At 37.0% G+C, this 11,554-nt stretch overlaps 1 protein-coding gene across 1 annotated transcript in view; it reads right to left on the reverse strand.

The window, feature by feature from the left end:
- The window catches only part of LOC146917845 (uncharacterized), a 32,623-nt gene that overhangs the window by 11,394 nt on the left and 9,675 nt on the right, over positions 1-11,554 (reverse strand). The gene's annotated exons all lie outside the window — the stretch shown is intronic.

Here is an 11,554-nt window from a genome sequence, read left to right on the forward strand (position 1 = left end):
TTTGATGATATGTGATGATTGTTTGCGATTAGTATTTGATGATATGAGATGATGCTTTTATGAATATATTTATGATGATATATGATGACGTTTATGTTTGTACTTATGATGCTATAAGATGATGTCTTATGATTATATTTATGAAGATATATGATGATGTTTATGATTGTATTTTTGATGATGTATGATGAAGTTTATGACTAATGTAGGAAGATTAATGATGCTAGTTAATGAAGTTTAAGATGTTAGATATAATTGTTGAATTATATGCCTAATACTATTGTTTTGTGAAATCTCACCCCTTCTGCTTGAAAATGTTGCTCTTCGTATGGGTAACTTGCAGGTAACCAAGATTAGTTGCGGTCGTGAGTGGACTCGTCACAAGTATGTGTGTCTTAGGTGCTCTGATACGTAACGGGATGGGATTATGTCTTTACTTTCTGTTCCTTACGTATTACTTTATGAATCTTTCAAGAATTGATGTTGAACTAAGTTTTATGAGATTTTATATTGAGGCTCGTATGCCTAAGATTATTTAAGTTGTCAAACTATTCCGCTGCGAAGTTTGAAATATTATGTTGTTGAACGTTTTGAAGGATAAATTATTATTTATTCCATTTATGATTTTTAAGAAATGTGACATTCCGTTTTATGATGAAAAACTCTGATTTTATTTATGAAAATTTTACGTTGGAAAAACGGGGTGTTACATGTAACGCCCCATTTTTATTCTATTATTTTTAGTGGATGTTTGAGTGTTTTATATAATTTTATATGATTTATTTGATATTTGATGTGTTGTTTATTATTTAAATGAATATGGCTTTATTATTTGTGGAAATATTAGGAGAAATAAAAATAGGAGTAAAATATTAATATTTTGGTTAATGGGAGTTAATTAGTAATTATGAGAGTTTAGTGGGAGTTAAATGAAAAGAAAGAAGTTATATTTTTGGGAGAAAAAGAAAGAGAAGCAGAGATAAACAGTTTCACGTACAAACAATAGAAAAACTGGTTTTTGGAGAGAAAAAGGAGAAGAACCAAGAGAAAGCTAGGAGAAGAGCTAGAAAGAGAGAATCCAATCGTTTTTGCTGTAGAATTTGCTGAGATAAGGTAAGGGTGGGATTCCTTTCAATAATCATGGTATATAATTTGAAAATTGATGAATTTGTTGTTCTTGGTTTTTAGGGTTTGAGAAGTTATGTTAGATGATGAATTATGATGAAACTTGTTGTTGAATTGCATGATTATATGTTGTTTTATCCCTTATGTTGTCTAATAAACCTGTAAACATGTTTCTAAAACAATTTGGGTGATTATGGGATCAAATTTGGGGTTTGGGTTGATGAAATTGGGGTTTTTGGAGTGAAAACTGGTCTGTTTCCGTAGAACTGTCCATGTTCCATCGTAGTACGATGCTGGGAAATCGTACTACGATTTTTCCAGCAGCAAACAAGACTTTTTCAGTGTATCCCATCGTAGTACGATGCATTCCATCGTAGTACGATGTAATAGTGACAGCATTCCCCTGTTTCGTGTTCTTGCGTCTTTTTCACCCGTTTCTGTTTTGAACTGGCCTTAGGTGTAAACATGAAAGTTGTAGATAATTAAGTTAGCTTTAAAATGGCCTTGATTTGGAGTGGAAAAGATTCGTAGATTTTGAGTTATGATAAAAATAGTCCAAGTGGATCTTCAGAAAACTTTAAGAAAACTTAGCATAACTAATCCCAAGTTAGTCCAAAAACATATGGTTGGTTTCCCAACTTCAAACTTAAGTGTTAGGGACTTAGTTGAGGTGTTTTATGGGTATTTGGCTTATGTCCTATTGATCAAAACTTAATTGCTTTTGAAGGATGTTTTAGACTTAGAGATGAATGTAATTGATTTATATATATGCTATGTTGTTGATTTCCGTTGTTGATGTCGTTGTATCATCTGATGTCGAAGTTGGGGAGTGTGTCATAATTGTTTTAGGCACATATGTTGTTGTTGTTGTAGTCGCTGTTGAAGTTGTATGTTGATATACACAAGTTGAGTCCATTTGCATACTCACATCTGTTGGGGGCTTATGCCCTGGAATGTTCATCATTCAACCCGTTGGGGGCTTATGCCCTGGAATGTTTATCATTCATCTGTTGGGGGCTTATGCCCTGGGATGCTTTAACCATCCAATTTGTTGGGGGCTTATGCCCTGGAATGCTTAGCATTCAACGCGCGTAGATTGGTACCACCTGCATGATGCATTAGTTGTTGTTGTCGTAGCATTGTTGGGTTGTTGTTGTCGTTGTAGCATTGTCGAGTTGTTGTCGTTGTCGCATTATCGAGTTGTCGGTGTCGTTGTGGATAATGTTGTTGTTGTTGTTGCTGCCCCTTGTTGCTGAAAATGATTATGTTGTTGTTATATGTATTCTTTATATACATTATTAATGATGCATGTTGTGATATATTGTTGTTTTCATTAATTTGATGAATTATATATTATTATTATTGGATAAGTTTCTCACCCCTTCTGCGTATATGTTGCCTCGACCGTGGGTAATGTGCAGGTACTGATGACTTGTAGGTTTGGTCGGCTCAAGTGTCTAGGGCTCTGATACATACTAGGATGGGGAAATCGTTGCGAATGTCTTCTCATTTCTTTTATGTATCACATATTTTAGAAAAGACTTGCTATTAGAGTTTATCGTTGTTGAAAATAAAGTTGAATTGTGTTGGGGCCTTTGTGCCAAGATTTTCATTGATGTTGAATTTTGGTTGAAATTATATTTTTAAAGAATTATTCCGCTGCAGTTTATTAAGATTCTTTATGTTGGCCAATAAATAAATAGATATTTTCTATTTATGAATTTTTGAAAAGTAGTGTGACACTTCGTTGTGTGATTACTCTGATTATAATAATTAATATTACGTTGTTGGGAGAACGGGGTGTTACAATTGGTATCAGAGCAGGTCGGTCCGTCCGGCCAATTAGTAGAGTCGTGTCGAGCCTAGTAGTGTTGTGTGACAATTTTGTATTGTCCTTGTTGTTGTTTGTTATTTGTTGTGCAATCCCTAGTATGAACTGGTTGGAGTACAACCATGTTCATATTAATTGTTTTAGAAAGACGGTGTACTTTTCTTCTGCTGAAGAAGAGAGTGGAGCAGAATTTTTATCTACCAAGCAGCTGCAGCAGTTAGAGCATGATGGAAACTTGATGTTTTCTTTAATGGCGTATTTGTCTGTAGAGAATCAGTCGGTAATTGATAGATTGCCCGTTGAGAATGAATTTCCTGAAGTTTTTCCTGATGAGATTCCAGATGTGCCACCAGAGAGGGAGGTCGAATTTTCAATTGACCTTGTTCTGGGTACGAAGCCTGTGTCGATGGCTCCTTACCGTATGTCAGCAGTTGAGTTAGCAGAGTTGAAGAAACAGTTGGAAGAATTGCATGATAAGAAGTTTACAAGACCGAGTGTCTCACCTTGGGGAGCGCCGATATTGTTGGTGAAGAAGAAGGATGGTAGCATGAGATTGTGCATAGATTACCGTCAGCTTAATAAAGTGACGATAAAGAACAGGTATCCACTTCCGAGAATTGACGACTTGATGGATCAATTAGTGGGTGCTCGCGTGTTTAGTAAAATTGATTTGAGGTCAGGTTACCATCAGATTAAGGTGAAGGATGAAGATATGCAGAAGACGGCCTTTAGGACACGGTATGGCCATTATGAGTATAAAGTGATGCCCTACGGTGTCACTAATGCGCCAGGTGTGTTCATGGAGTATATGAACAGAATTTTTCATGCTTTTATGGATAAGTTTGTTGTTGTATTTATTGATGATATCTTGATTTATTCTAAGACTGAAGAAGAGCATGCAGAACATCTGAAGATTGTGTTGCAGGTGCTGAAAGAAAAGAAGTTGTATGCAAAGTTGTCAAAGTGCGAGTTCTGGTTAAGTGAAGTAAGTTTCCTTGGCCATATTATTTCTGGTAGTGGTATTGATGTAGACCCGTCGAAGGTTGAAGCGGTATCACAGTGGGAGACTCCTCAGTCAGTTACGGAGATTAGAAGTTTTCTTGGTTTGGCTGGTTATTACAGAAGATTTATCGAAGGATTTTCGAGGTTGGCACTTCCATTGACTCAGTTGACCTGTAAAGGTAAAGCTTTTGTGTGGGATGCTCAGTGTGAGAGTAATTTCAATGAGTTGAAGCGAAGATTGACGACGGCTCCAATTTTGATTTTGCCAGAGCCAGATAAACCTTTTGTTGTTTATTGTGATGCGTCCAAGTTGGGCTTGGGTGGTGTGCTGATGCAAGATGGTAAGGTAGTGGCTTATGCTTCTAGACAGTTGAGAATTCATGAGAAGAATTATCCTACACATGATTTAGAGTTGGCTGTTGTGGTTTTTGTGTTGAAAATTTGGAGACATTATTTATATGGTTCCAGATTTGAAGTGTTTAGTGATCATAAAAGTTTGAAATATTTATTTGATCAAAAGGAGTTGAATATGAGGCAGAGAAGGTGGCTAGAGTTGTTGAAGGATTATGATTTTGGTTTGAATTATCATCCGGGTAAAGCCAATGTGGTTGCAGATGCCTTGAGTAGGAAAACGTTGCACATGTCGGCTATGATGGTGAAAGAATTTGAATTGCTGGAACAGTTTAGAGACTTAAGTCTTGTTTGTGAATTGGCACCTCAGAGTGTGCAGTTGGGTATGTTAAAAATTAATAATGAGTTCTTGAAGAGTATAAAAGAAGCCCAGGAGGTTGATGTGAAATTTGTAGACTTAATGGTTGCCAGTAATCAGACTGCAGATGGTGATTTTCAGGTTGATGATCAAGGAGTGTTGAGATTCCGAGGCAGGATTTGTATCCCTGATAATAATGAATTGAAAAAGTTGATTTTAGAAGAAAGTCACAGAAGCAACTTGAGTATCCATCCGGGAGCTACAAAGATGTACCACGACTTGAAGAAACTGTTTTGGTGGTCTGGGTTGAAGCGAGATGTCGCACAATTTGTATATGCTTGTTTGACTTGTCAGAAATCGAAAGTTGAACATCAGAAGCCTGCTGGTTTGTTGACACCTTTAGATGTGCCGGAATGGAAATGGGATAGCATCTCCATGGACTTTGTGACGAGTTTACCAAACACTCAAAGAGGGCATGATGCCATTTGGGTTGTTGTCGATAGATTGACAAAGTCGGCACACTTTATTCCAATTAATATCACTTATTCGGTAGCTCAGTTGGCGGAGATCTATATTCATAATATTGTGAAGTTGCATGGTGTCCCGTCGAGTATTGTGTCGGATAGAGATCCGAGGTTCGCTTCGAGATTTTGGAAGAGCTTGCAAGAAGCTTTGGGCTCTCAGCTGAAGTTGAGTTCAGCTTATCATCCGCAAACAGATGGTCAGTCGGAAAGGACGATTCAATCATTAGAAGATTTGTTGAGGGTGTGTGTACTTGAGCAAGGTGGAGCTTGGGACAGTCACCTACCATTGATAGAGTTCACGTACAACAATAGTTACCATTCGAGTATTGGTATGGCACCTTTCGAAGCTTTATATGGTCGAAGGTGTAGAACTCCTTTATGTTGGTTTGAGTCGGGTGAAAGTGTTGTGTTGGGACCTGAAATAGTTCAGCAGACCACGGAGAAGGTCAAGATGATAAGAGAGCATATGAAAGCATCGCAGAGTCGACAGAAGAGTTATCATGACAGGCGTAGGAAGGACCTTGAATTTCAAGAGGGTGACCATGTGTTCTTGAGAGTCACCCCTATGACCGGTGTGGGTCGTGCATTGAAGTCCAAGAAGTTGACTCCAAAGTTTATTGGTCCTTATCAGATATCTGAGAGAATTGGCACGATGGCTTATAGAGTTGGTTTGCCACCACATCTTTCGAACTTGCATGATGTGTTTCATGTGTCGCAACTTCGGAAGTATGTAGCGGATCCTTCACATGTTATTCCTAGAGATGATGTGCAAGTTAGAGACAACCTTACGGTGGAGACTTTACCTTTGAGGATTGATGATCGCAAGGTGAAGACGTTGAGAGGCAAGGAGATACCTCTAGTGAGGGTTGTTTGGGGAGGAGCAACTGGTGAAAATCTTACTTGGGAGTTGGAAAGTAAGATGCAGGAGTCATATCCTGAGTTGTTTGCTTGAGGTAATATTTCGAGGACGAAATTCTATAAGTTGGGAGAGTTGTAACGCCCCATTTTTATTCTATTATTTTTAGTGGATGTTTGAGTGTTTTATATAATTTTATATGATTTATTTGGTATTTGATGTGTTGTTTATTATTTAAATGAATATGGCTTTATTATTTGTGGAAATATTAGGAGAAATAAAAATAGGAGTAAAATATTAATATTTTGGTTAATGGGGGTTAATTAGTAATTATGAGAGTTTAGTGGGAGTTAAATGAAAAGAAAGAAGTTATATTTTTGGGAGAAAAAGAAAGAGAAGCAGAGATAAACAGTTTCACGTACAAACAATAGAAAAACTGGTTTTTGGAGAGAAAAAGGAGAAGAACCAAGAGAAAGCTAGGAGAAGAGCTAGAAAGAGAGAATCCAATCGTTTTTGCTGTAGAATTTGCTGAGATAAGGTAAGGGTGGGATTCCTTTCAATAATCATGGTATATAATTTGAAAATTGATGAATTTGTTGTTCTTGGTTTTTAGGGTTTGAGAAGTTATGTTAGATGATGAATTATGATGAAACTTGTTGTTGAATTGCATGATTATATGTTGTTTTATCCCTTATGTTGTCTAATAAACCTGTAAACATGTTTCTAAAACAATTTGGGTGATTATGGGATCAAATTTGGGGTTTGGGTTGATGAAATTGGGGTTTTTGGAGTGAAAACTGGTCTGTTTCCGTAGAACTGTCCATGTTCCATCGTAGTACGATGCTGGGAAATCGTACTACGATTTTTCCAGCAGCAAACAAGACTTTTTCAGTGTATCCCATCGTAGTACGATGCATTCCATCGTAGTACGATGTAATAGTGACAGCATTCCCCTGTTTCGTGTTCTTGCGTCTTTTTCACCCGTTTCTGTTTTGAACTGGCCTTAGGTGTAAACATGAAAGTTGTAGATAATTAAGTTAGCTTTAAAATGGCCTTGATTTGGAGTGGAAAAGATTCGTAGATTTTGAGTTATGATAAAAATAGTCCAAGTGGATCTTCAGAAAACTTTAAGAAAACTTAGCATAACTAATCCCAAGTTAGTCCAAAAACATATGGTTGGTTTCCCAACTTCAAACTTAAGTGTTAGGGACTTAGTTGAGGTGTTTTATGGGTATTTGGCTTATGTCCTATTGATCAAAACTTAATTGCTTTTGAAGGATGTTTTAGACTTAGAGATGAATGTAATTGATTTATATATATGCTATGTTGTTGATTTCCGTTGTTGATGTCGTTGTATCATCTGATGTCGAAGTTGGGGAGTGTGTCATAATTGTTTTAGGCACATATGTTGTTGTTGTTGTAGTCGCTGTTGAAGTTGTATGTTGATATACACAAGTTGAGTCCATTTGCATACTCACATCTGTTGGGGGCTTATGCCCTGGAATGTTCATCATTCAACCCGTTGGGGGCTTATGCCCTGGAATGTTTATCATTCATCTGTTGGGGGCTTATGCCCTGGGATGCTTTAACCATCCAATTTGTTGGGGGCTTATGCCCTGGAATGCTTAGCATTCAACGCGCGTAGATTGGTACCACCTGCATGATGCATTAGTTGTTGTTGTCGTAGCATTGTTGGGTTGTTGTTGTCGTTGTAGCATTGTCGAGTTGTTGTCGTTGTCGCATTATCGAGTTGTCGGTGTCGTTGTGGATAATGTTGTTGTTGTTGTTGCTGCCCCTTGTTGCTGAAAATGATTATGTTGTTGTTATATGTATTCTTTATATACATTATTAATGATGCATGTTGTGATATATTGTTGTTTTCATTAATTTGATGAATTATATATTATTATTATTGGATAAGTTTCTCACCCCTTCTGCGTATATGTTGCCTCGACCGTGGGTAATGTGCAGGTACTGATGACTTGTAGGTTTGGTCGGCTCAAGTGTCTAGGGCTCTGATACATACTAGGATGGGGAAATCGTTGCGAATGTCTTCTCATTTCTTTTATGTATCACATATTTTAGAAAAGACTTGCTATTAGAGTTTATCGTTGTTGAAAATAAAGTTGAATTGTGTTGGGGCCTTTGTGCCAAGATTTTCATTGATGTTGAATTTTGGTTGAAATTATATTTTTAAAGAATTATTCCGCTGCAGTTTATTAAGATTCTTTATGTTGGCCAATAAATAAATAGATATTTTCTATTTATGAATTTTTGAAAAGTAGTGTGACACTTCGTTGTGTGATTACTCTGATTATAATAATTAATATTACGTTGTTGGGAGAACGGGGTGTTACATTACACCTCGCCAACATCAGGATCTGGAAGTGCTTCGGCCGAGGTTTGAACCCCAGACCTTTCATATTTTATGCATTGTCCATACCAACTGAGCTAAGCTCACGAAGACACTTAGCGCATTTAAATGAATTAGAAAAAAAGATTTAAATTTGCGACTTTTTTTTTAATTCTGAAAATTAATTTCTAGATTTTTATATTTTTACAAGAAAAAAAATCAAAAAAAAATTCAATTTTAAAAGAAAAACTTGAAGATCAATTTTTTATTTTCGAAAAGTATTATCTAAGTTTCTGTTTTTTTTAATCACAAAATATATTTTCCATAATTATTATTTTTCTACAAAAAATAAAAAATAAATTTGAAAAAAATCTAAACTTTTTTTGTAATATCCCATTTGTCAGTATCGGAATATTACCATTCAAGCGTGCTAGAGGACGAAAATTTAAGGAAAGTAAGCGTAATGGATAATGTTTATTACGTGATGTCAGCTCAATATGGGTTAAGTATCAGTGTCGGATTTAACACGCTTGAGGCATGGGTATAATGGTAATTACACGCTAAATGATATTTATTTGGTTTTGGACACAAATATCTCATTTCCCCATCTTCTTTCTCTCTCTAGGTTAGAGAAAGAGTTTTGCTCTCCCTTTTCTCTTCTCCATCGGCCTCCCTCTCTTCCTTAATCCTTTCCAAAATTTCTTCCAAAACAAGATTTATGTTGTGCAAGTTTTCCTCAAGAGTTTATGGTGTTGGAAGCTTGGTTTGGGTTGTTATCACTACTTTTCCTTACCAAGAGATTTCCTTGAGATTAGGGTTTTGGTGAAGGAAGCTTTGGGTAGGAATAGAGATGAGCAAGCAAGAATCATGGTGCTTAGATTGCAAGAAAGAACAACAAGATTGAATGGTTTGAGCAAAGGAAGCAAGTGGATCAAAAGCTAGGGTTTTGGCTTGTTTGAGCTTGGGACTTGGAGCTGTCACAAGAATCATGTTTAGGTGAGTTCCTTAGATAGTTTTCCACCCTTGGGTTATGTGATTTACTCTTGTAAGGATGATATGCATTCTAGGGTTTTAAAGTATTAAGATTAGTTGCCCTTTTCTTGCCAAGCTTGCAATACTTGTTAATACTTGTCTTGAGGCTGTTTTACAGGTTTTAAATGATCACTAGAGTCATAATATACATAGAGACACTTGGTTTTGAGGTTTTTCGGTCAAAAACACCATTTTTACAAGTGCTGGACTGTCACAACTCGCCACAGCGAGCAGATAGCTCGCTAGGCAAGCTAGACAACAGAACAGGGGGTCTTGCTCGCCCCCAACTCGCCACAGCGAGAAGTTACTCGCCACAGCGAGCAAGCTTACTCGCCTAGGCGAGTAGACAGTGTAGCAATGCACTGTTTGCTCACTTCAGGCGTTGTTGGTATGCTCCAGCCCAGTTTTTCTTCGAGTAGTCTTTTTATAAAAGTAAACCTCTCAAACCAAGGTCCTATTTGATAATCTTGAGCAAGGTTTTCTTGAGAAAGAAGCAAGTATTGGACAAGTTAACAAAGCATGGCAAACGAGAGATGCTACGTTAAGAATCGGGTAGCAATTTAATCATTCAGGAAAGGGAATGAAAGTAGAGCCTTGACATAGCTTGTCAAGAACTAGAATAGCTTGAAAAGAAATAGAATGCTACGCATGAGCAATATGCTTGATAAGACACGAAGTGATATAGAGTATTCTCTTCGCATAGGAGCTAGAGTGACCATACGAGTATGGCAAGACGTGAATTGATTAGATATCTCTTCACATAGTAAGTTAAGCAAGCATATAGTTTACCTTCAGTAGGATCTTTTAAGGATCTGAGGTAAAGAGATAGCAAGTGTAGATTGAATTTTCATGCATGCATAGACCAAGACTTTAAAAGTTAAAAGTGCCATGTCTCTTGTATTCCTTCCAAGGTTGGATACAAGGGGTTCTCATGATGGGAACAGGGTTAGCCGTAAGGAACCCGCATGTCACTTAGTAAGCAAGATGTAGTTGTCGTGTCTCTTGTGATCTACACTAGGTTGGACTCAAGGGGTTCTCCAAGGGGAATGGTTTAGCCGTAAGGGAGCCGCGCGTCACTGCAGGAGTGTCGTTGGTTAGAAGGGATTGTGCTCGGGTTTACTCCACCCCGGGGCTCTCCGTAAAATGAACTCAGATAATTGTTTATTTGTTCAACGCTAACCTAATGAATGAATCTGACTATGCATATTTATTAGACATGTATATGTTATGTCATAGAGCCTTGACCTAGATCGTCGAGAACTAGTAGAACATTGACGTAGATCGTCAAGAACTGATAAGATAGCAAGATATGATATGTTGTTAGATATAACGTATTTATGCATTAGAGCATGTAGAAAAAGTTATGCCGATGACGATCTTAGGTTTCCCCTAATCGTCCGGTTTAGAATCATGTCATGATTATGTTATGCTTAGGCCACGATACGTAGAGCGTATTGTTGGCAATGCGGTTTTAGTTTCCCCTTGATCGTCATGACACGTATAAGAAGTGACGCCTATAACAAGGTAAGAAGAATCTTATGACGGCCCTAGTATGCACGACTGTCTAAGTATGCAAGTCCCCACACACGTATAATCAACCGGCAGGTTGTATTGTAGACACGTAGTGACCGTAGGTTTCCACCGAGGTTACCTATAGCCTAGGATTAGGTAGAACTCACTAAGACATTATGTCTCATCCCAATCCTTAATTGTTTCAGATTAACAGGTTGGATGGCAAGCTAGTAGCCGAATGGATGTTTCAGCAAGTGTTCGTTCGTACCCGCTGCAGGATGATATGGATATGCAAGGACACGTTTATTATGTTTTAGAAAAGTTGAGTAGTATTATTATTGTACGAACGCATATTGTTGTATAAGATATTCATTCAAAGTTTTAATGTTGTAATTTTTAATGTATCCAGTACTAAACTAATGCACACGCTAAACTTTCTAGATACGTTTAGTGTGGGTATTACATTTTTAATTTCGAATTTGTTTTGTTTTTATTTTGAAAGTAAATTTCCTGATTTTTTTACTTGTTTTAGAAAAAAAAATTATTAGTTCAAAAAAAAACTTATTTTTTTACAAATTTATTCAAATTTTTAAAATTTTCGAAATTAATT

The sequence above is a fragment of the Medicago sativa genome, chromosome 6 (genome assembly GCF_051527215.1).
Source record: "Medicago sativa cultivar Bolivia chromosome 6, Bolivia_mono, whole genome shotgun sequence".
NCBI classification, from domain to species: domain Eukaryota; kingdom Viridiplantae; phylum Streptophyta; class Magnoliopsida; order Fabales; family Fabaceae; genus Medicago; species Medicago sativa.